We start from the raw sequence: 24614 nt of genomic DNA, 5'->3' as shown, positions 1-24614 counted from the left end.
TTCCTCAATGTTCCTGAAATTCTTGGAGGGGATCATTCAGCATCGTCTTGATGTACATTAGCTAAGGAAGAAGCTAGAAGAAGTAGCATTTGTTGTAGATTTTAATTTTGAGCAAGTTCCTTGAACTGAGTATTGGGTCAGAAGGAGAGGGTTGGTTTGTTACCAAGTGTGTTAACAACTTACCAAGTGTGTTAATAAGTAGGGGGGGCACCTGGTTCAAATCCAGGTGCCCCCCCTACTTATGCTTACTTTTGACTTCCTCTCCTACACGGATGCCTCAATTTCCACTTCTTATTCTTGCACACTAGGATAAACACTATTTTGGCACAAGCACACTATGCTGATGTTTTACTGTGGTTATTCTTATCCCCATTTATGAATCAGAATTACCTGAACAGTCTAGCAAAGTGCCATTTCCCAGGCCCCTCCAGACCCATTGTAGCAGGGTCAATGTTATCATCTTTTTTTTGTTTTTTTTCCAGAATGGGGTTATGTATCAGGGGTAGAGAATTTGACTGCAGATCAAGAGGTCCCTGGTTCAAATCCAGGTGTCCCCTGCTGGTATCTCCTTCTACCTTCCTGATTTAGCAGTCTCCTTCCTAGAAATGTCTCTGGTCATCTTCCCCACTGTCGCCAGACTGTGCTGGCTTCTCAGGTGTGCCTCCTCTGCATGTTGAGGAGGTATGCTCACTCCTCTCCACAGTGTATCACCTGTGTCCGTAGCTAGTGCTCACCTTGAGCTTGGAGACGTTTCTGTACCTCTCCACCAGCAAAAGCACTCTCCACTCCCTGTGCACTGTGCTCGTCCAAATGTCTCAGTCCCTGCAACCAAGAGACAGAAATCACAGAGCAATTTCTAGCAGGGACATATTCTAGAGAGAGTACTGAAAAAATAGGGAAAGGAGAGTAAGGTTCATAGGTAAAAAATAAACCTCTAAATATCCACTGACTTTTGGGACTCAATCAGGAACAATTTTTTAAGCAGGACCCCCCTGAATCTGGAGTTCAGCCCTGAATGAGGAAAGTGTTTTTGTGGTGAGCATCCTGGCTGCCCTAGCCACTCATGGTCACAGCCACCAGGCAAGAAGAACACAACCTTTGGGGACACAGTTAGGCACTAGCAAATGAGACCTGAACTGTAGTGTCCCCTGAAGGGCATGGGAACCAAGTTTCTAGGAGAGGTTGATGAGGTTGGTGGGCTGGGGATGATGATCATGGGTCTGGCTGGGACTTTGAGGCCAGCGAGGGTCTTCATTCCCTGGGTATGTGCCTGGGAAGAGCAGCAGCCATGTGTGTGTGCACCACGGAATATCCAGCGGCAGGAGGCAGGAAAGCAAAGCACACGGGGCAGTGGAGTAGAGGGCCCTCTCCTGAAACACCCTTCAGTGCCCCTCTAATCACAGCTATCAACATGCTGCTCATGGGAAGGAGCCCCACAGCAAGAACCAGTTGAGGAAAAATGAGAAACTCCAAAGTTTTCCAGTAAAGAATGAGCCCCAAAACAAACCAGATCAGCAGTGGCTTGAATGCCCTTTCTTTTTTTATTTAAAAATTTTTTTGATTCATTGTACACAAATGAAGTACAACTTTTCATTTCTCGGGTTGTACAAGATGTAGAGTCACACCATCTGTGTGATCATACAAGCATATAGGGTGATGGTGTTTATCTCATTCCACAATCTTTCCTTTCCCTGCCTCTTCCCCTTCCTTCATTTCTCTCTACACAGTCCAATGTTCTTTATAAGAGAAAACATTTCACCTTTGGTTTTTTGGGTTGAGTTTATTTCACTTATAATGATTGTCTTCAACTTCATCTGTTTACCTGCAAATGTCATAATTTCATTCTTCTTTAACGCTAATATTCCATTGTGTATATGTACCACATTTTCTTTATCCCTTCCTCTATTGAAGGGCATCTAGGTTGGTTCCACAATCTAGCTATTGTGAATTGAGTTGCTATAAACATTGATGTGGCTGTGTCACTGTAGTATGTGTTGAATGCCCTTTCTAAATACCACTAAAATCATTAAGGTGGTGCCAAGTAAGTATTCTCATTTTGACCAAAATGTTCCTAGGAAGGTCACAGGAATGTGCCCAAATACTTATAATTGAGATATGAAAGTGTTGTCAAAATGATTTGTGATCATGGCTTTGGGAAAAAGGAATTAAATACATAGGAAACCCACTATTTTTTTTAAAAGACGGCTGTATTGACAAAAGCATTAGCAACTGGACCTAAAAGACACTGGGACTGTGTGAGCACTGAAAAGATCTCTGGGTTTCTTTCCTCTTCACGAGGGAAGCAAGCTGAGCAAGTTGCTCAGCCACCAAGGCAGATATTTACCATTGACTCCTTCAGAAATTGCAAAGGAGATTGATGGAAAGGGAGGGTTCTCTGAAGGTGGAGCCAAGTAGGCTTTTATGCAGAATTTCTGAATTGGAGCCACTCCCAGGTAATAAATCAGGGCCCAATCAGGGAAACTTCCTAATCCTGGAGGGCTATTGTTGGTGTCACTGAGTTTTGAAGTGGTTATTTTGTATTATCATTGGGAATGTTCTGGCAAATACTGAAATTGGTATCTAGAAGGGAGTTCCCACTGTACCATAGGATTTAAAAAATGGCAAAGCCACTTTTCCCAGTAATTTGCATTTCTGTGAGGTTTTTTTCTTACAGTTTTTCCAATTTCTGTGCTGGAATTTTCATTGAAGAAAGTCTGTTTTTGTATTTCCACCGTGTTTCAAATGCTATGGACAAAAATATTGTCTTTTAAGTTCACAGATCTTTAATACAGAGAAACCTCACCTGGATCTACTATATATCCTTGGATCTCATTGGACAGATCCCACATGTTGTAAGGCAGTGTTGCGGGACTGGCTGACACAACCATGTCCCTGCCTTCCTCCCTTCAATGTATCTCTCCTTCTGAGTGAGGGGAGAGCTTGGAATTCCATTTACAGAAGGAGAATGAGCATACAGTAAGACTGGGAGGAAAGAGCGTGGTGGATGAGAGCGAGCCCTGTGGGGCCTGTAAGGTGAACTCTTGACCTGTAGGGCATCCCTAGTCTGGTTGTGGTGCACGGGCAATTGCCATCAGGTAGGAAGGAATAACACTCACACAGCACCATGGAGTCCTGTGGTGTGGGGACACAGGTGACCCATGCTAGTGGGGAACCCAGTCAATCAAGGGGGCGTAGCTCAGGGGTGGAGCATTTCACTGCAGATCAAGGGTCCCTGGTGTGAGTTCAGGTGTCCCCTCTGGCATGTTCTTTTTGGCAAAGCTCCCTGGCCTCTCCTCTTGTCAGTGTGCTGTTTGCCGTTCGCCCTCAGCACCACCCTTCCTATGACTAGTGAAAGTTTTGTCTGGGCCGTCAGTTACCTGGCAGAAGGCAGGATGCTGTTGTCAGGGGTCTCTGAAAATCATCCATAGTTATTCTGCAAGGTCGAGATTGTGGAGTGACATCATTGCTGAATCACAGTTACCCAGAGTGAATTTACATCAGAATTACCATTTGACCTTACTAAAGAGAGAGACCCCGTTTCATCCTTCTGATTAGTTCAACTTGGAATCTTAGAACGTTAATTTTGCGGGGAGGGATCACAATCCCTTGCTAGTGTCCATCCTAACATCCAACAATTCCAATTGGCAGGAAAATGGTATAGGAACTTACACTTGGCTAGTTTTTGGGAATGGTAGGGGTATTTTATGAACATGGTTTTGTCCTACCTTCTTTTTCCTTAAGGATGACATAGCAATAGCAGTTCCTTGGAGAAAAACACTTGACAGATCACAGGTCCCTGATTCAAATTCAGATTCTTCCTATGTATGCTTATTTTTGATCTCTGAACATGGCATTAGAAGACAATTTCCTTAGATCTGGGGTTATGGCTCAGGGGTATAGCGCTCACCTAGTGCATGTGAGCCATTGAGTTTGATCCTCAGGAACATGTAAAAATGAAGGTGCAATTCTATAAAGGCAAAGAACAGAGAGAGAAAGAGAGAGAGAGAGAAAGAGAGAGAGAGAGAGAGAGAGAGAGAGAGAGAGAGAGAGAGAGAGAGAGAGAGAGAGAGATTCCTGATACCTCCGGTTCCCCTTATTCTAAATCTTCCTGCAAGGAGGGACTACAGGGTGAGGAGGTGAGTTTGTTCTATCCTCCCAGATCCTGGGTAGGAACCTCCCCAAAACACTTCAGACCTGATCTTGTCTCCTTTCACTTTTTTTGAGTGGTCATTTCTCTGGGGTTGGCTTCCTTTTAAAATGTTGTTTCTTTGAGATAGATGAAGCCTCTGTGCACACACTGAAGATCTCCATGCTGTGAGCTTGTGAAGAAATGGCTGCCCCTTCCTTTCACACTGACCATACCTTGGCATCTCTGTGTGACTCTAGAGACCGGAGATCTCTGACTCCCACCTCTGAGGACTGAGTCCTGTCTTCAGGTTTCTTCTGTCTGAAGTGCTTAGGCATTCTGCAGATGAAGAAAATGAGGGGAGGAATAGGAGAGACAAAAGGGCAGTTCATGCTCTGCCCAGAGCATTTGGTGCCAAGAGGCCTAGATGTGGACTCCAGTCATGACTCCTCAGCTATCAGATATTCTTTTTTTCTGGCATATTGCAACTTCTGTCATTTTCTTCCAGATCTACACATGAAAAGGCACAAATTAAATAAATAGCTCCTAAAGGTAAGTCAGCATCATCCAGAACACTTTTTAGAGCCACACATGATGCCTAGGTTTAAGAGTTCCCAGGGGGGAAGCTAGAAGTTTTGCATATGCCTAGAGCTAGCCCCACCCTGACTACCAAAGGGTCTGTTGAGCAGCCAGCTCTGATTTCAGCAGTTCTATTTGCTTCTGAAGGGTTCCAGCTGCAAACACTCATGATTTTATTGTTACTGACTCACTTGGGAGCTAGGGAGGGACCTAGGACAAGTAGAGGTGGTAGGCAGGTATGTAGTCAGGAAGGGGCGTGGCCTAGCAGGAGGGAAGTGTCTGATGAAGGAAGTATGTGGCCCTATCAAGTGCACATCTCCAGGTAGAGGATGCAAGGTGTGGCCATCCAGGTTTAGGGTGCTTATTACACCCACATAGCAGCAGGGGGTATAGCTCAGGGGTAGAGCATTTGACTGCAGATCAAGAGGTCCCTGGTTCAAATCCAGGTGCCCCCTTATTTACCTACCATGCTGTTTTGGTAGCTACCTTAAGCAGTTCCTCTTAGGAGGGCCCCACGTGACATTGGATGACCTCCATTAATGGATTGGGGATTTCAGAAACCATCTTAGAACCTTCCTCTCAGAGCTGCATGACATTGGGCACACTAATATCCATTTTATGCATAGGGCCAACCTCCTCAACCCCACTATCATCCCCAAGAGCCAAAGGGTACCTTGACTTGGAATCTCCCACCTCATGAGAACAGTGCACACACAGTAGGTCTCAGAAGCTACCTTCAGAGGCCTTTGTCACCCCCCTGGGCCTTCCCTCTTACACTCACTGATCCACACCCCACCTTCATCCCATGCTCAGAGGGAGAAATGTTGCATGGTTTGGCCCAGGGCTGGCCCCTGGGTGATGAGATGCATTCTGAATTCCCAGATCCCTAATCATCAGGTTTAGGTTGGGGGATAGAGGCCAAGACCATGATAAAGGATAAGCACCAGCTGGAGGGGAAGACCTGAAGGAGGCTGTTGATGTCAGCAGAGTCACCTCCTGTTACAGTCAATACTCACTGAATGTCATCTGCCGAGCAGGTGCCAACCTTGTGTCAGGCTCAGGGTTATGAGGACGAGTAACACCTTGTCCACATCTGTCAGCTTTCGGTAGGTCACCCTTGGGGTGTCTGGTTTTGATTCCAAGTGGCAGAACCTCCTGGATGGTGCTGAGGTGAATGAGTTTAATCTCCTCTGATATGGTGCCCAACCTCTGTAGTGTCTCAGTTTATGAATCAGTACAATGGAAGTTGCTAATAGTAGTACCGCCTTATAGTGTTGTGTGCTTGTGTCTGTGAATTTAAAGTACTGAGAACAATGCCAAATACTCCAACACACGTGTTTTAAATGTTCCAGTTAAAAGGTTTTTGCTAGATTAAAAAAATAAAACCAACACACTCCATCTTCCTCACTGAAAACACATCTATATCAAGGATAGAGACGGGTTAAAAATAAAAAGACAGATACATGTACTACAGAGTGTAGCTTCATTACTACTAGACAGCATAGTTTTTGAGGCAAAAAACATTAATAAGTGCTATAGATTGAATCTGGAACATATCTGAAATCCACCCATTAAATACTGAGTCCTCAGATTAGTGCTGTTGGATGGTAGTGGAAACTAAGAGGAGGGGCTTAGCATGAGGTTTCCTGTAGTGGGGTATGTCTTTGAAGAAAACATTGTGACCCCAGCCCCTTTCTCTTCCTCCCTTTCATCACATCCTGTTACACCACCTGCAAGTCCCCTCAGTACTTGACAAGGATTCCGCTGAGTAATAAAGGGGTTGCAAAGTCTTGTCGTATTGGGAATTTGGTTGTGGACTTTCCTTCCTTGCTCGCTTAATACGTGTAGGTTTACTATTAATATTTTATGTGTTTTCCCTGAAAACAGGGGTCTTAACAGAACCAGGGTTAAAACATAAAAACCAGACTTCTAATGGAACAGTGATTTCAGATTTACTCATTTGTAATGAAACTCTGAGTAACCAAGAATGTTATGAGAAAATACAAAAATAGATTCTAGCTGCCGATCCCCTGTTGACTACTCTCAGATGACCTGAAGTATGTAGGCAAAAAACTCCAACCCCATCAGGAATGATTAACAGGAACAGAAGAAATAAAGAAAATAGAGTTCCTACGGTTAAAACACCTTATGACAATGCTTATTTGATTAATGGAAAGCCATGACATCCTTACAGAGGGATGCCTCTTAAGCCCCTGGATTTAGATCCTCCTTTATCTCCCACAGGATATTTAGATGTAAAATCAGGACATGTTATAATCTGGTTTGAAAGTATACATACAAGAGTGCAAGATATTCCATTTCTTAAAGATTAGGATTTACTAAATGCTGTAAATATTATTGACCACCTATCCCCTGGAGAAAAAGTTCCTCAATGTTAAGTTCACACAGTAGAAGATGATGTCATATTATTGTTAGCTTAAACTGTCTAGCACTTATTAACCACAGCAGTAGCCACACAACTGACATTTACTCAACCCTGCTGAACTTGCTTTAACCTTTATGACTAGTTAATCAATATTAATATGTCTTATTGTTTAGTTATAGGTTATCACGAGTAAGCAATTACTAAAAATAATTAGAATACTTCATTGCCTGCTCTAGTAATGATTATACAAGATATTTTTGTTATTTTTCCTTGTGATCTTTTTCTGTTCTTGAAAAATATGTGTAACTGTCAACCTTTTAATGTATAAAAAGCTGGCTGGGAAAAATAAAATTTAGAACATAGCATCCATTCCTTGAGTTTGTTTTGCTTTGTTCTCCACCTCGCCGACGCCTACTCCATCATCTGTGACCACTACGACCCGTGCTAGAGCTGGACCCTGGAAACATCCCAATGATGTGAAAGATTTCCCTCTGCTATGTGTTCATTTCTATGAGGTGTTACCTGGTCATGGGCCCAAAAGCAAAGAGACCAAGTGACCAGGGACAGAAACTCCAAAACTATGAGCCTGAGTAAATTTTTTCTTTACAAAATTGATCTCAAGCATTTTTTAGAGTATCAGAAAAATGACTAACACTAAGAATAGAAAGAGTCATTCTGTATTGTTGAAAAGGTCAACTAACCATGAAGGAAGAGTAATTCTGAATTTGTTGAATCTAATAACAGCTTCAAAACAAATGGAACACAGGTTAATCAAACTAAAAAGGAGAAATGGATAAATTTCCATTGGATCCCTAAATGAGAGGTCTTAAACACTGTCTTATAAAGTGATACCAAAGATCTAAACATGATTAATAAACTCAACCTAATTAAAATATAAATATTCTTTCTCTTAAGTGCGAAATATGCATTTTTCAAGTGCACACGCAATATTGACAAAATGACTATACTGAACCATAAGGCAGTTTTAGAATATACAAAGTATTAAAATCATAAAGATTATTTTCTGATCAGAATAAAATTAGAGGCCAGGGATGTAGCTCAGTGGAAGAGCACTTGCTTAACACATGTGAGGCACTGGGTTTTATCCTCAGCATCATGTGAAAAAAATAAATGAAATAAAGGAATTGTGTCTATCTCCAACTTTAAAGAAAGGAAACAAATAGAATTAAACTGAAAACCAGTAACATCAAATAACTAGAAAATACAACAAGATTTATAAAATTCTCATATGTTTAAAAACTAAAAATTGTACTTCTAAACAACTGTGGATCAAAGAAGAAATTATAATAGGCATTAGGAAATAATTTGTACTAACCAATGGTGATGATAATACTAGATATTAAGACTTGTGAGTTGCAGCAACAGCACTACTTAGAGGACAATTTATAGCCTTAATTCACCTACAATAGAGTAAATAGAAAAAGTGAAAATAAACTATTTATCTCAACAAAGGTACAAATGGATTGGTAAAAATAAATCCAAGGGAAGAATAAGGAAGAAAGTGTTAAAGATAAGTAGACAATAAACAGGATTAATGAACCAACAGTTGTTCTTTGAAACAAATAATAAAATTGGTAATTCAGGCAAGATTAACAAAGTGAAAACAGAAAACCTTCATAGCCAACATGACATTTCTTTAGAAAGGATACATAGCATAATTTCCAAAGACATTGAAATGCTTGTACCATGATATTACAAGCCACTTTTGACTATGAAATATGATATTAGATGGCATAGAAACACTTCTAGAAAAAATATAATTTGCATGAAGACAGAGAAATTCTTGGCTTGATGATCTCCCTTCTCACTAATCTGTTTTAGTTTCGTAGGACTGATCTTGTTCAATGGAAAATACAATATCTGAGATGACAGAGGTCCTAGCATAGCTACTTCCTAAGCAGTTGATGGTCCAGCTTCACACTGTCTTGTCTATTGATAGGCCTTTCCTTCCCCAGAAGTCTTCCACTGTTGTGTGGTCCCTCTGAGCTTACCTGTAAGTACATGAGGTGGGAAGTATCTTCTGGCAGACTTGCTAGGATGTGTCCAACTGTGTCCAGTCTAAGAAATGTTTCTTGAAATAAAGGACAATTCATGGAAGTGTAGGTGCCATGATGCAGTTTGCCACTGCTCCCCAATAAATTCTATTTACATCTAATCTTTGATGTTTGTCTATACCTGTGCTTTAGTTTTACAAAATCAACACAAGAAGAAATGGTAATCATGAAAATCCAACAACCGTTGAAGACTGAAATTGAAATTGAAATCATGAAATTCTTTTGTCTTAAATAGCAATCATGCATATTACCTCATGTACATGTATGACTACATGACCGATGTGATCCTGCAGTGAATGTGGGGGTCTCTCAGCCCCGTTCTGTGTGGATGAGAAAAAGGATAATTGCTGGTGGATGATGTTGGCTTTTTACAAATCAATTACTCAAACTTAAACTTATCTACTTATCATAAACTTATCTACTCAAGAAACACACAAGAACCAATACTCTTTATAAATGAGAGAGGGCCTGACGGGTCTGACCATACCAGTTCTGGCCTCCAACAACATGGAGTCACCTAACACTCTTTTATTTATAGACACACAGATACAGAGGGCAAGACCTTCAGAAGCTTTTTATATGATGGTAGTATAGGGTGAATTTAGGGGAGTCATTTTCTTAGAGGGAGTATTCCAGAAGGAGACAGAAGCCACTCCCATGCACCTTCCTGGCAGTTCCTAGAAGCCAGACATTAGCGTCCGATGGCTCAACCTCGTCTGATTCTACTAGATAAGGATGGCTTCCTACATGTATAATTAGAAAAATGAGAGATTACACTCTATTTATGCATGATCTATCAAAATGTGTAAGTGTATTCTACTGTCATGTACTACTAATTAACAAAAATAAATAAAAAAATTTTAAAAAGAAAAAAATAGCAAACTCTCCATTGTGGTTTCAACTTGTGCATTTCAGAAAGAAATAGTGCAGGTCTTAAACAAAAACTTTGCGAAAACAAAAGTAACCAAAAACCCTGGGTAGATTTTGGTCCCATTCTTTCTTTGTATGTTTTCCTCTTGGAATGAGATGTTTACTCTGGGATATTGTATCTTGGATATATGTATTTGATTTTAATTTTAAAGGGGCTCATAGCCAAGAGTTTGCTTTGAGTCTCAGAGGAGACTTTGAATTTGGACTTCTGGTGATTCTGGAACTGTTAAGACTGTGGGGACCCTTAGAGATGAACTAAATGCATTTTGCACTTTGAGGTGGTCAAAAATTTTGGGGGACAAGAAGTGGATTGATTTGGGTTAGGTATGAGGTATCTCCTGCATGTTCCTGAGTTAGGTCAGGAAATAAAATGATTAGATTGAGAAGCTGTAACCTAATCAGTCCATCCTGGGGTGAATGGACTGACCTGGTGGTAGCTGTAGGCAGATGGGGCATGGCAGGAGGAGGTGGATCTCTGTGGGAACACTCTGAAGGATTCATCTTCCCTCTGGTCCCTTCCCCTCTGACTTTGCTCCCTGGTATCCACGTATGGAGCATCACTCCTCCTCCAAACTCTTCCACCATGGGGTTCTGCCTCACCTTGGGTTCAGAGCAATGGAATTAGTGCACCATGGATTGAACCTCTGAAGAAATTAGCCAAAATAATCTTTTTCTCTATTAGCCTGCAAAAGAATGCCCACATCTCATTGCTTGCCAGGAAGATGTCACCATGTTCTCAGCAGAGCAGTAAAAATGGGAAAAATTAAGGCTTCCACATGTTGGTGAGGATGCACAACCACAGTAATACTCACCCTACTGGTGTAGTGGAATCTGGTGGAACCACTTTAGACACCTGCCTGGCATTTTCAATATCAAAAATATGAGTACCTTCTTACTTAACAATATAAGTACCCTATTACTTATCAATATGAGTACCCTACTACTTAGCAATATGAATACCCTATTCCTTCCTATATTCCTATATGTAGACCTCAGAGGGTGTCGATGTCAAGAATGTTCATAGCAGCACCTTCTTAATAGTCCCTGTTACAGTATAGCTAAGAGGTGTCCCCAAAAACTCACGTGTAGTGCAATGAAAGAATGTTGAGAAGTGAAGGATTAGATTGTGAGAGCACTAACCAATTGGTGGATTAATCTGCTGTATGGATTAACTGGATGGTTCATTGTACTCTTGATTCTGCTCAGGTGACACCTCTGTTGTCCTCTGTAGAAGGAGACAGCAAAGGGCTGGATGTGAGTCTCCTCCAGGTCACATGTGGTCATGCTCTAGCACAGGCTGTTCTCTAAGGCAATGACAATGACACTCCCTCACTGCATGAATATGCACCCTTCTAAGAGACCTGTGGTGATGAGCAGCACAGCTTCTTCCTCTAGTCAAAAGTCCTCTGTGTAAGTTCTATAGATAGTTCCTCTTAACCCTGGGAAGGGGCTCCTTACTCCTGCTCTCTCAGGACTCTGCTTAGTCTCCTGTTGCTTCTGTTGAAATATTATGGAAATAATATAATATTGTCATGAAGATCAAGGACAATGCCTTCTTTTTCTCTGTGGTGGCTTCAAGAGGGTCCAGTATCTAAGTAACTCCATGATCATTTGCTGAGGGAAGGAGCAATGCAGTGCAATAAATGAGTCCCCTCTTTGAGGCCTTGGAGTATGGAGGAGGCTCTCCCTGAGCTGTGTGTGAGGTTCATTGAAGACCAGGACCACAGTCTTATCACCACTCGTGGACTTGGGGGAAACACTGGAGCCAGGTGTGCTCTCGAGATGCACATGTGGTGCCTCCAGCACACTCTGAGAGAGGAGGTTGAGGGGGACTCATTAAAGTTGGAGATGAAATACGTGAAGTCACATTTCAATAGAGAAATCTGGCAGTTTCTGTTTTTGGCCAAATTTCAGAATTATTTGTTTTATATAACTCCTTCTAACACCATTGATGCTGTGGCAACACTTAGTACTGTGAAAGGTGTAGTTGATGCTTACTGTTTACTTCAATGCCAGATCTAGATCATGGGTGTTTATTATTTCTGCTCTTGGCAATTGCTGACACCACCATTATTTTTTTGTAATAATTGGTGTTGTAGATTCCATAGACACTGGACACATATTTTAATGCTGTATATTGTTTGCTTCTGTTGATATTGTTTGTTTTCCCTTTGCTGTGAGGTCCTGGGAATCTGCTGGCACCCTAACAAGTTCACAGAGCAGAGATTCTCCTGCTGAGCTAAACACAGCCAGGAGGCAACAGTCCTTGCTTCTCAAAACTAATCATGCTCAAACTTCAATGATACATTAAAATAAAAATAAAGAGACAAAAACTTCAAACTAATGACTACACCTCAAGTGGTAATGGCTATGGGGGATGCACCGGTCTCACTCATAGACATCCACTCTTCCAACAAAAAAGAATGAACACAAAGTGTGAGGAAACCATACCTATGAGGGCTTTCAATCCAGATAGCTCCCATTGCCCTATAGAGGTGTTAAAGGAAGAAGAGCAGTCACAGAGGGTATACCCCACGTGCCCCGCTGTATCAACAAGCTGGAAGATCTACAAGAAGAACCCCACTCTTTGGAGACCTACAAGGAAAACAGAATCCTCAAGCTCTGACGCAATACACACTGTATCAAAATACTCTAATCATCATCTAATCAAAGAACTTGCAGGGGAACAATACTACAAAACCCATTTGGAAATGGAAAAGTTCACATCAAAATTATATTCCAGAACATTTTGGCAAGAGAGGACTGGGCTCTAAAAGGGTCAACAAATAAGAGTGTAAGAAAAATCCTTCCCAGGTAATGGGGCTGAGAGGTGTTCTCTGAGCAGTGTGAACATGAATGACAGAGGACTTGGATCTCAACTAAAAGACAGTATTCCAGGTTCAGAACTTTCAGTAAGTGGGCCTTTTGAAAGTCATGATCTTCTTTAGAAAGGTTTTTCTTGTGTGAAAAATGAACTTTTGCCCAGTCATCCTCTTGAATTATCAGAAAATAATTTCCAGCTCAACCAAGATAAAATGAATTTTTCTACACTGAGGAACATCCAAGGTCTATTTGCTCCTCTAAAATTAAACAAATGGAATTTAAGGCAGTGCAGCAGGTTCAGTGTCTTCTATTTCTTTCAAGCTCAAATCTTTCCCTGGATATTTTGAGGGGTAATGTTGAGACTATTGGATTTGAAGGTATTCTTATTGATCAATCTTAAAGTGAACTAATGGGCTAACCACAATTGATAGTGGAATATAAACCCGGTTTACTGTAAGGTAGTTTGCTGTTCATGAATCAGAGGTACTGCATCTTGTTATAGTTGTCTTTTGTTATAATTCGATGTATACAACATTAAAAGTACTGACACATAAGATTCTGCCTAAATAGTATCCGTGATTATTTGATATTATTTGAGTCTTCAATTTATGACCATGTGACAGTTGAAAGCACTAAAGGAAGATGATTTTCAAGCTCCAATTTATATGAAAACCATAGCTTCCATTGTCATTCAAAATTATTTTTCAAGAATATTATAAATTATCAACAGGTTCTAATTCAACCTACTTTCTAGATTTCCACTAAGTTTAATATTTAAAAAAAACCATTATCAATATGTCAGTCTGCCAACTTCATAGCAACATCTTTTGGAATAAACTTTTGTAACTGATTTCAATGACAGCACCACAAATTGAGTACAGAAAATATTTATCATGTTTTAGCATAGTCTGTGAGAAGAATATTTGTTATATTGATGATATTTTAGAATTATGGCTCTTTGATTCTTTGATGAAAAGTATAATTTCAAGGGTTTTGATTTTGTTTTTATGTGAAAGATTAAAGTAACTAGCAGATGTAGATTAAACCATAGTACTTTATGGATATAATATACATTTGAATATGAGCAAGCTACACTGTTAAAAAAGTAAGACTCATTTTTATATATACTGTGCATACCTGAACAAATTCATATTTATTTGTTTTAAGCAATTATCACTATGAGTCCTCTTCTTATAAAGTATTCTTTATGATCTTGCCATATACAAATTAAAGATTTTTAAAACATTAAAAAAAGAAAAGTCCATCCCAACAAATCCATGAAACCCAATACAAGAATACAAGAAATATGAAAATAAAGCTAACATGAAGCTTCCTAAAATTCATCATTCTCCTGAAAATATACTGAAGTGGATGAAATACCAGAGAAAAAATTTGTGAGAATGATTATAAAGATGATCAATGAATTTCAAGAGAATAGAGAAAAACTACTGAATGAATTAAAGAAGTCAATATAGGATATAAACGAGAAATTCAATAAGGAGACAGAAATATGAAAAAGAATCAAACAGAAATCTTGACAATGAGAAAAAGGTTTAAAAAATCAGTAGAAAGTCTAATAAAGTAGACCAGGCTGATATCAGAATCTGAGAACTGGAAAACAAACTGGTCAGACTTGAACATTCAAATCATATCAGAGAAAATAAGGTAAATAAGAAGGACCAGAATAAGGACTTGGGGCAACATTAAAATTTCAAAATTAAAAGCATTGGAATTAAAGAGGATTGTGAGATGCAGGCTAATGGCATGAAGAATATTTCTTCAGGGAAATTATAGAAAATTTCCAAAACTTATGAAGGAGATGGACACACAGATACAGGAGACATTCAGAACCCCATAAAGATAAGATGCAAAAAGACTCTCTCCATGACAGGTTATAATGAAAAAGAGTAATGAACAGAAGGAGAATAGAATTTTAAAAGCCTCAAGAGAAAAATTTCAGGTCATTTTTTGGAGCCATCAATCAGAATTACTTCTGTTTTCCCATTACAAATAATAACACCAGGAAGGCTTGGAATAATGTGTTCCAAATCCTACAAGAAAATAGTTGTCAACAAAATAACAGTGAAGCAAGATCACTATATGCAGCAAAGTTATCCTTCAGAATTGAAACAGAAATAACAACCTTTCAGGATAGGCAGAAACAAAAAGAATTGTAAGCCAGCATTACAAAAAAAAATTTAAAGAAATACTCCACACAGAAGACATAAAAAACGAACCCCAGAGCTTATAAGTGGAAAAATCTGATTAGAAGAGTAGTTAAACAAATGAGAACAGGAAAAAACTAAACATTAGAAATAAATAAAATTGGCATGAGTTAATAAATATCTCTGTATAATAACTTTGAACGCAAATGGTCTCAACTCTGCAATTATAAAACATGGACTGGAACAATGGGTTAAAAAAACATGACCCACATCCTCGACAACATATACTTGCTTATATTCTTCATGTCATTGTGATTGGAGGGAGATGAAATCTTAGAGTAGCTCTGATTTGCATTTCTCTAATTCCTCAGAACACTAGGAATGGAACCACCATTTGTCCCAGTTTTCCCACTCCTAGGTTTATACCCAAAGGACTTAAAATCAACATACTACAGTGATGCAACCTCATCAATGTTTATAGCAGCTCAACTTACAATATCTAAACTACGGAACCAAACTAGATGCCCTTTAAGAAATAAATGGATAAAGAAAATGTGATATAATATACACATACATACATACATACATACACACACACACAATGGAATATTACTCAACTTCAAGAAGAATGAATTTCTGGCATTTGCTGGTAAATGGATAGAGTCAGAGAATATCATGCTAAGTGAAATAAGCCAAACCCAAAAAAAGAAAGGCTGAATGTTTTCTCTGATATATAGAAGCAAAATCACTGTAAAGGGTGGGGGATAGGGAAGAATAGTTACTTTATATTAAGTAGAGGGGAGTGAAGTGGGGAAGGGGTATGGGGGAAGGAAGGATAGTAGAGTGAAGCAGACTATATTACCTCATGTACTTGTATGACTGCATGGCTGATGTGATCCTGCAATATGCATAATCAGAAAATTGAGAGATCAGATTCCATTTATGTATGATATATCAATATGTATGAATGCATTCTACTGTCAGGTATGACTAATTAGAGGAAATAAAATAAAAAATAAAAAAACCAAGACCCAAGTATATGTTGTTTGCAAGAGATTCAACTTACAGGCAAAGACAGCCAGAGGCTAAAAGTAAAGGATGGTTTTTGATATACAATGCAAATGGAGTTCCAGAACAAGCATGAGCATCAACTCTCATGTTTGACTCAGAATACCTAAGCAATTCTAAGGCAAATAAGCAATACCACAGGCATCACAATACCTGATTTACAATTCACTCCACAGCTTTAGTAACAGAATCTGTATGGTATAGAAAATAGACATATAGAACAACAGTACAGAATAGATGGGACAGAGGCAAACCCACATAGATACCGTCATGTGATTCTTGACAAAGGTGCAAAAACACATTGGAGAAAATAAAACCTTTTCAACAAATGGTTCTGGCAAGACTGGTTATCCATATGGATAATAATAAGACTAGATCCTTATCTCCCACCCTGCATCAAAGTCATCTCAAAATGGATCAAAGATCTAGAAATTAAACCAAAAACTATGAAACTCCTAGAGGAAAACAGGATCAACCCTCCACCACATTGGTGCATGCAACAACTTTATCAGTAGGACTCCTAAAACTCAGGAAATAATACCAAGAACTAATAAATCAGATGGCATTTAATTGAAAAGCTTCTGCACAGCAAAGAAAATGATTAAGCATGTGGAGAAAGAACTTACAGAATTGGAGAAAATCTTTGCTAACTACTCTCCTGACAAGATTAATATAAGAAAAACTAAAAATCTTATGCCTCCCTGCAAATAAAACCCCACAAGTAACCCACCTGTCCCTGAGGCTGGGAGGATGTAGGTGGAGGGCTTTGAGGTGCCCCTTTGAGGTGCAGCAGGGTGATGAGTTTCCACTGACCCAGACCTGGCAGCTGCCTAGAGCTCCTTCCTGAAGAACCCATATATCATAGGTAGTCTGGGTGTGGCTATTGGAATTGACGATATTAATTAAGCCTCATAGACACTGGAGGGGGTGTAGCTCAGGGGTAGAGCATTTGACGGCAGATCAAGAGGTCCCTGGTTCAAATCCATGTGCCCCCTACTGTGTTACACTTTTATTCACTGAAGTGCATCAGTGTCTTGTGTGCTCCTCTGGCCAACCTAGTGGGGTGGATGGACAAACAATATCACTCTCTGACCCACAACATCTCCAAGTGCTGACTAAATAGCCCTACTTGCTCCACAGAGTTTACATTATGGGGGAACACACTGAATCAGAGTTAACCAGACTGACTGGCATTATTGCATTATTATTGGCTGACTTTATTTAAACCAAGATCACATCTAGTAATTCTGATTAACATCACTCAGGAGGTCTCAGGGAACTATAATTTGGGGGAGGATAGTCCCCTGCTAACATCTACCCTAAGATCCAATGATTCTAACTGGAAGAAAAATTATGTTGGAACTTACATCATGATGTAGTTGTAAAGGACATTCCAGAGGTGACCAGCAATGATGTCCAACTAGTGCCTTCAGTCCTTGGTAAAGGACAGGTGTGTCTGCAGGCAGAGACAGTGGTCAGGTGGGTGGAGCAGGGTGACTGTGGGAAAGGCGTGGTACAGGTGAAGAGAAGGTGACAAGTGAAGAGGCAGAGGATTGCAGGGGTGGTGGAGGCCATAGGGAGGTCTAGACTTCCTGGAGTAAAGCTCAGCACTGAAACACTCTCATTAGGTAACACTGGTAGCTTTGAGTAAGGTATTGACTGCCCTGTTTTTGCTCACTGAGCATGGTATAGAAAACTGTCCTTTCTCTTCCTAAGTTCCCTAATGCTGAAACTTCCTGTAAGGAGAGACCAGTGTGTCAGAAGTTCAGTTTGTTCCATCCCTCCCTTCTCCAGCTGACCCATGCAACCTCCCTGCCCCAACCCTTCAGTCCTGCTTCACTCCTGCCTCTATTTCCTTGAATAGGCAATTCTCGTGCATTAGTTTCTTTTTCTTGTGTCCATTCAGTGAACACTCTGTGCATGTTTTGAGGATCCCAGTGGTGTGAGCCTTGTGAAGAAATGGTTCTGCATGCAGTGTCAAGGCTCCTTCCTCCCTTTTGTTTGACTGTATTTTTTTCTGGCCTACCAGGAGACTGAGACTCATGCTGCATGTGCAGACTCAGTGATGTAAGGAACAGAGGCAGCTTAACACTGTTTTGTGAACAGAAGGCCTTCATTATGAATGTGGACTCCATTATAAATCTGTCACCAATCGGGTGTGTTTTGTTTGGACATGATTAATTACTCTCATTTTTTTCAGGTTTACAGTATAGAAGGGCACAGTTTAAACTAGTACTTCCAATTTGTGAATCAGAATTGGTTATTAATCTTGTTAAACTGATAAGAACAGATACTACAAATCTTAGCCAATTGGCCGAGAAGCTTGTTAGAGAAACACATCCTCCCAGGGGATCTAGTTTGGGAGTTCTCAGGGAGAACCAGGAAGTTTTGCTTTTGCCCAACCCTGCTCCACCTTCACTTCCACAGGGTCTGTTAACTAAAAAGCTCTCTGAGTCTGGCTCTTCTAGATGAGTCTGAGGGAGGTTCTAGTTGCAGACATTCATGATATTAAGGTCACCTTAGAACTAGAGAGGGAAGGGTACTGGCCATAAGTAGAGGTGGCAGGCAGGTGTGTAGACAGGAAGGGGTGTGGCCTATCAGGAAGGAAATGTAAGATATAGGAAGTATATGACCTCTCAAGTGCACATCTCCAGGTGGAGGATCCAGGGTACGGCCATTCAGGTTTATGTTGCTGGTCACACATTCCTAAGCATAGCAGGTATAGCTCAAGGGTAGAGCATTTGACTGCAGATTAAGAGGTCTCTGGTTCAAATCCAGGTGCCCCTTGCTGGAGACTCCTTTAGGTGACAGAGAGGGCAACATGTGGACTAGTAAATAACAAGGAGTCACATAATGGCCCATGTTGACCATAACGGCTCTTAACCCTTGCCCATCTTCCAGGTGGGAACTGTGGTATGTTCACCTTGTGTTCTTGATTCTGCTCAGGCCACATCTGTGTCCTCCTATTAGAAGAGGACAGCAGAGTGGTTTTTTTGAGGTTACTCCAAGTCATGGCTGATCTTGCTGTGTCTTAGGACGTTCTCCAAGGCAATGGCCATGAGTCTTCGTAATTGTATGGACATCCAGCTTTGTAAGAGTCCCATGTGTTTGAGGGGCCCAGCTTCTTCCTCTGGCAAAACTTCCTTGTCACCTCTCCAGGAAGCACTTCCTGACAAACCAGGCTGCTTACTTCCTGCTCCCTAAGGCCTCTGCTTAGGCTCCTGTCACATCAGTGGAAATCTCATGGAAATACTTGGACTAAGACTCTGAAGATCAGGGATTATATCTTCCCAGTCTCTCTGGCCTCTACAAAGATGAGAGTGTCCAGTTACTAACAAGTTCTATGAGTGTTTGTGGAGTGAATATGAAATAGAGTGAAATAATGAGCTCCCTCCTTCAGGCCTCAAAAGTATAGAAGAGGCCCTTCCTGAGGTATCTGTGAGGTTTGCTAAGGACCCAGGACCAGCAGCCCGTGTGTGATCATTGTGTATGTATTTAACAGAATACCTGCATCCAGTGTCCTTTACACAAGCAAAGTTTGGTGCCCACAGCACACCTGGAGGTGGGAAAAGTGGAGGGGGACTAGTTAAGGTTGGAGATGAAAAAGTGGAGGGCAGACTACAGTGGAGAAATCTGGCAATTTCCAGAACATGCTGAGAATACACTGGACTATAAATCATTGATTACCTGGGTATAGTGCTGTTTGAGTCAGTTTTGTTTTTTGTTTTTTTTTGTCACTGTGACCATAGACTTCACTTGAATAATGCAGGGGAGGAAAAGTTTATTGGGGCCCATGGTTTCAGAGGTCTCAGTCCTTAGATAGCCAGCTCCAGTGCTCTGGGCCCAAGGTGAGGCAGAACATCAAGGGAGAAGGGAATGGTGGAGGAAAGCAGCCCAGGATATGACAATCAGGAAGGAGAGAGAGACTAAGCTGGACTCACAAGGGACAAAACATAACCCAAAGGCATGACACCAGCAACCCACCTCCTCCAGCCACAACCTACCTGCCTGCTCTGGTCACCCAGTTCACGTATTCAAGTGGATTAATGCACTGATTAAGTTAAGGAAAGTGTGCTAAAGAGAGGTTACAGATAAGTGGGACCATAGCTCGGGGGTAGAGCATTTGACTGCAGATCAAGAGGTCATTGATTCAAATTCAGGTGCCCCCTCCATTTTTAGTCAATGACCGCAATGTTCTATTTCCTGTTCTTTTTCTCACCACATGGATTTCGCCATTGTTTGAGTTAACATTGAGCCATTGTTTTCTTTTGTGACTGAAGGACCTGGCCAGCACAACTACAGAGGAGGAAAGGTTTATTTGAGGGCTCAGGGTTTCAGAGATTTCTGTAGGAGGCTGGCTCCATTCCATTGGATGCTAAGTGAGGCTGAACATCATGGCGAAGTGTGTGGCAGAGGGAACCAGCTCACGTGATGATGCTGGGGGTGCCGGGATGATCACAGTACCGCCTGTTGTCCTGGAAGTACCTGCCACGGGCCTTGGGTGCACCCAGCAGAACGTGATTGAAACAGGCACGGAGAAGGTTGTACCCAGAGGAAATCAAGTTAGAAATACTGAGTGGAGAACAACTTGCTGTGCCTTTGTGTCTAGTGAATCTGAACGGGTGGGTGTGATCGCGTTTGGAGACTAAGCCTAGGAAGGCTGCATTCATGAGACGGGAGCCCTATGGAGGGTCAGCTCGACTGCCCTACAAGTAGAATTCTCATAAGGCTCCTTAGATGTAGATGCTCAGCAGAGATTGGCATCTGCCTGGCCCCAGGGATGTTTGGATCTAATCACCAAAGAGCAGGTACCACCCGCCAAGTCCCAAAGGCCTTGTAGAGCTGTGCCACAGTCACTAGAACTTTCCATTAGGAATTCTGCTGCAGCCTCACCCTGAGAATTCCTCCAGCTGCTCTGTCCAGACAAAACTCCCATCCTGTCCTGTCCAGCACTTCCCATCCTGTCCTGCCTTGAGAAGGGACCTGAGAGCCCCTTCAACCAGCTTCAGATACGTCACTCCAGCTGATACCTCAGTGAGCAACAAAAGAGCAGGGGGCTAATACCCCCCAGTCCTTGTTGTCTCTGAGAAGTACAAAGCCCTAGAAGAAATGGAAAGGAGGAGAGTTGGCCACAGGCAATGATCATCCATCCTCACCCACAATTTGTACCACCTAAGTGGAGACAATTCTTTCATCTTCTGTTAAGAACCTTCTCCTCTCTCCCTCTGTCTCTATCCTTGTCTCTCTGACTGTCCCTCTCCTTCTCCTCTCAGAGCTCTTGCTGAGTTGCTGTGCTGAGTGGTTCATGGAGATCCACACGTGTGCACATACATTTGTTTCTTTTTTCTTCTTTTTACCATTTTAAACGTTATTGTTTCTTCCTACTCTTATTTTTGAGGGTGAGGGTTTTTGTTTTGGTTTCTCTTGTTTCTCTTTCTCTCCTTTCTTCTCCCTCTAAGAGTCAAATTATCTGGTCCTCTCCCTATTTTTATTCACTTTATTTTCTCCTCCTTCTCTGCAGTCATGACTTGTTATATCTCTTCTGTTTTCTCTCTGTTCACATTTTGAACATTCTAAGCTTTCTCTTACCTTCCTAGCATACCTGCTTTTCTCCTAATGACCTGTGTTTTTACCGTCTTTTAGAACTGTTTAGTTTCCTGTCCCAGCATTCATGCTTTGGCAGTTACTAGTACTGTGGGGGGCGTAGTTGACACTGCTGTGCACTTGATGCCAGACCTAGTTCATGGGTATTTATTGTTTTTGCTGTTGACAATTACTGACAACATTCCTGTTTTTTGCTAATTTGTACTGTGGATGTCGTAGTTGGCACCAGGCATTTGTTTTGGTGCTGAATATTTTTTGCTTATGTTGTTGCTTTTGTTTGTTTACTCCTTCTCATTGAGATACTGAGAATCCATTGTGAAACTACAAGTTCACAGAGAATCTGCAGCTGAACTAAACCCAGATGAGAGCCCCCCCACCTTGCTCCCCAAACAAACCTATGCCTATATTGAAATTTATTCTCAAGAATAAAGGGCATAAAACCCCAAACCAATGTCCAGGTCCAAGTGGAAATGGATAAGGGGAGCCCTCAGGTCCCACTGAGGGACACCTACTCCTGCAGCACAAATAGCATTAACACTAAGGATCTGGACATCACACCTATGAGGGTTCTCTTTTTGGGCACCTGGGATTAAACTCAGGGGCACTCCACCACTGAGCCACATCCCCAGCCCTATTTTTTATTTTCTTTCATTTTGTTTTATTATTTATTTTATTTTACTTTATTTAGAGCCAGGATCACACTGAGTTGCTTAGCATCTCACTTTTGCTGAAGCTGGCATTGAACTCGTGATCCTCCTGCCTCAGCCTCTCAAGCCACTGGGATAACAGGCGTGCTCTAGATCATTCCTATATTTTTTTTAGAAAATCCAACATTGTTAAGCAAAGAAGAGCCATAATCACAGAGGGTGCACCTCACATACCCTGCTGTATAGAAAACAAATTGCCAGATCTAAAAGACACCACCCACTGGTTTGAGACCTTCAGGGAAAGTGGAATCCTCAAACTCTGACACACCATACATGCGTTCAAAATAGACTAGTCATCACCAAAAACTAAGAAGGAAACTATATAGCAAAACACATTTGGGCAACTCAGGAGGCTGAGACAGGAGGTTTGTGAGTTCAAAGCCAGACTCAGCAATGGCAAGGCACTAAGCAACTCAGTGAGACTCTGACTCTAAATAAAATACAAAATAGGGCTGGGATGTGGTTCAGTGGTTGAGGGCCCCTGACTTCAATCGCTGGACAACCCCCACCCCAAGAAGAAACCCATTTGGAAATATATTGAAAAATTCACAGTCACGTGATAGCCCACCCAGGGCACCATGGAGTCCTGGGTGTGGGAACACAGTTGACAAATTTGAAGGGGGAACCCAGTCAGTCAAGGGGGCATAGCTCGGGGGTGGCGATTTCACTGCAGACCAAGGGTCCCTGGTGTGAGTTCAGGTGCCCCTCTGGCATGTTCTTTTGTGGCTAAGCTCCCTGGCCTCTCCTCTGGTCAGTGTGCTCCTTGCCGTTCACCCTCAGCACCACCCTTCCTAAGACTCGTGAAAGCTTTGTCTGGGCCGTCAGTTACCTGGCAGAAGGCAGGCTGCTGTGGTCAGGGGTCTCTGAAGATCGTCCTTAGTTGCTCTGCAAGGTTGACAGTATGGAGGGACGTCATTGCTGAATCACAGTTACCCAACTGAATGTACCTCAGAAGTACCAGCTGACCTTGCTAAAGAGAGAGAGCACCCTTCATCTTCCTGATTAGTTCAACCAGGAATCTTAGAAATTTAATTTTGTGGGGAGGGATCACAATCCCTTGCTAACATCCTTCCTAACATTCAATGATTTTAATTGAGAGGAAAATGGTTTTGGAACTTACACTTGTAGATGTAGATTAGATTCCAGGATAGGACACAAGCAATGGCCTAACACTAGTGACTAAGCTTGTGAAGGTGGTAAAATCCAGGGTGTGGTCACCCGGGTTTAGAGTGCTTATTAGACACACACAGGCAGCAGGGGGTATAGCTCAGGGGTAGAGCATTTGACTGCAGATCAAGAGGTCCCTGGTTCAAATCCAGGTGCCCCCTTTTATTTTCACTCAGTGAACACAGTCTTTGATTTCCAGATTTTTTCCACCACATTGATTCAGTCTCCAGTGTGGAGAGAGGTGAGGCAGGTGGTATTCACTGTCAAGTGTCCCTGACACCTGTAGATCTAGAGAAACCCAGTGTCGTCAAAGGTGAGTCACTGCTCATGGGTCCTGGACAGAGAACATTCTAAGAACTGGCCCAAACAGTTGAGAAGTGGGTAATTTTGCTTTCTGCATGGTGACACCATAACCTGGAGACACGGGAAGAGCAGACATGGCAGCTGTAGTCACAGACAGTTCGAGGTCACAGTTCAGCATTATTTAAACTTATACTCATCCTGCTTTACAAAACACTCCAAGGATCCACCTCTACACAGCTCTCTGGAAGTGGCTTCATGAAGTGACTTTAGTGTGTATCCTTAGCTCCCAACAGCTGGTACCAGAGTTAGCTGAGATCTCACCCCAGGCTGGTCAGCAGACAGCGGGTGGGACAATCTGTCTTTGTAATACAGACCCAATCAGGGGATTGAACAATTCTCTCTTCCTCTGGAACCTCTGGTTTTTCTCAAATGCACAGTCAGTTATTCCACAGGGCCCCTACACTTGGAGGGGCAATGGGCTTGACTCAGAGACTACTGATTTAAGTGTTAATCACATCCAAAAAATGCCTTTGTAGCAGCATCCCATAGGTGTTTGGTTGAACGTGTGCCCACCACAGCCCACCCCAGCAGACATACGAAATCAACCAGCATACTTGCTAATGCCTTAGACTTGGTCAACTGTTGACCTCAAGTAAGACTCTGAGTGCTGAGTCAAGTACA

The 24614-nt window shown here is 41.7% G+C and overlaps 4 non-coding genes and 2 pseudogenes across 4 annotated transcripts; 5 read left to right on the top strand and 1 right to left on the bottom strand.

Moving 5' to 3' along the window:
- Positions 1-485: 485 nt before the first annotated feature.
- On the top strand, positions 486-557 carry Trnac-gca (transfer RNA cysteine (anticodon GCA)). Its single transcript has one exon. It is a non-coding gene; the product is annotated as a tRNA-Cys (tRNA).
- A 4531-nt stretch (positions 558-5088) lies between these two features.
- On the top strand, positions 5089-5160 carry Trnac-gca (transfer RNA cysteine (anticodon GCA)). The gene has a single exon. It is a non-coding gene; the product is annotated as a tRNA-Cys (tRNA).
- Positions 5161-12948: 7788 nt separating this feature from the next.
- LOC124990182 (proteasome maturation protein-like) lies at positions 12949-13376 on the top strand (annotated as a pseudogene).
- Positions 13377-17075: 3699 nt separating this feature from the next.
- Trnac-gca (transfer RNA cysteine (anticodon GCA)) lies at positions 17076-17147 on the top strand. The gene has a single exon. It is a non-coding gene; the product is annotated as a tRNA-Cys (tRNA).
- A 1217-nt stretch (positions 17148-18364) lies between these two features.
- On the bottom strand, positions 18365-18478 carry LOC124992041 (uncharacterized; annotated as a pseudogene).
- A 5241-nt stretch (positions 18479-23719) lies between these two features.
- Positions 23720-23791, top strand: Trnac-gca (transfer RNA cysteine (anticodon GCA)). The gene has a single exon. It is a non-coding gene; the product is annotated as a tRNA-Cys (tRNA).
- Positions 23792-24614: the final 823 nt, after the last annotated feature.

Source organism: Sciurus carolinensis, chromosome 8 (assembly GCF_902686445.1).
Source record: "Sciurus carolinensis chromosome 8, mSciCar1.2, whole genome shotgun sequence".
In the NCBI taxonomy this organism is placed as follows: Eukaryota; Metazoa; Chordata; class Mammalia; order Rodentia; family Sciuridae; genus Sciurus; species Sciurus carolinensis.
Note: the sequence above shows the minus strand (reverse complement) of the source record. Positions and strands in the feature narration are given on the sequence as shown.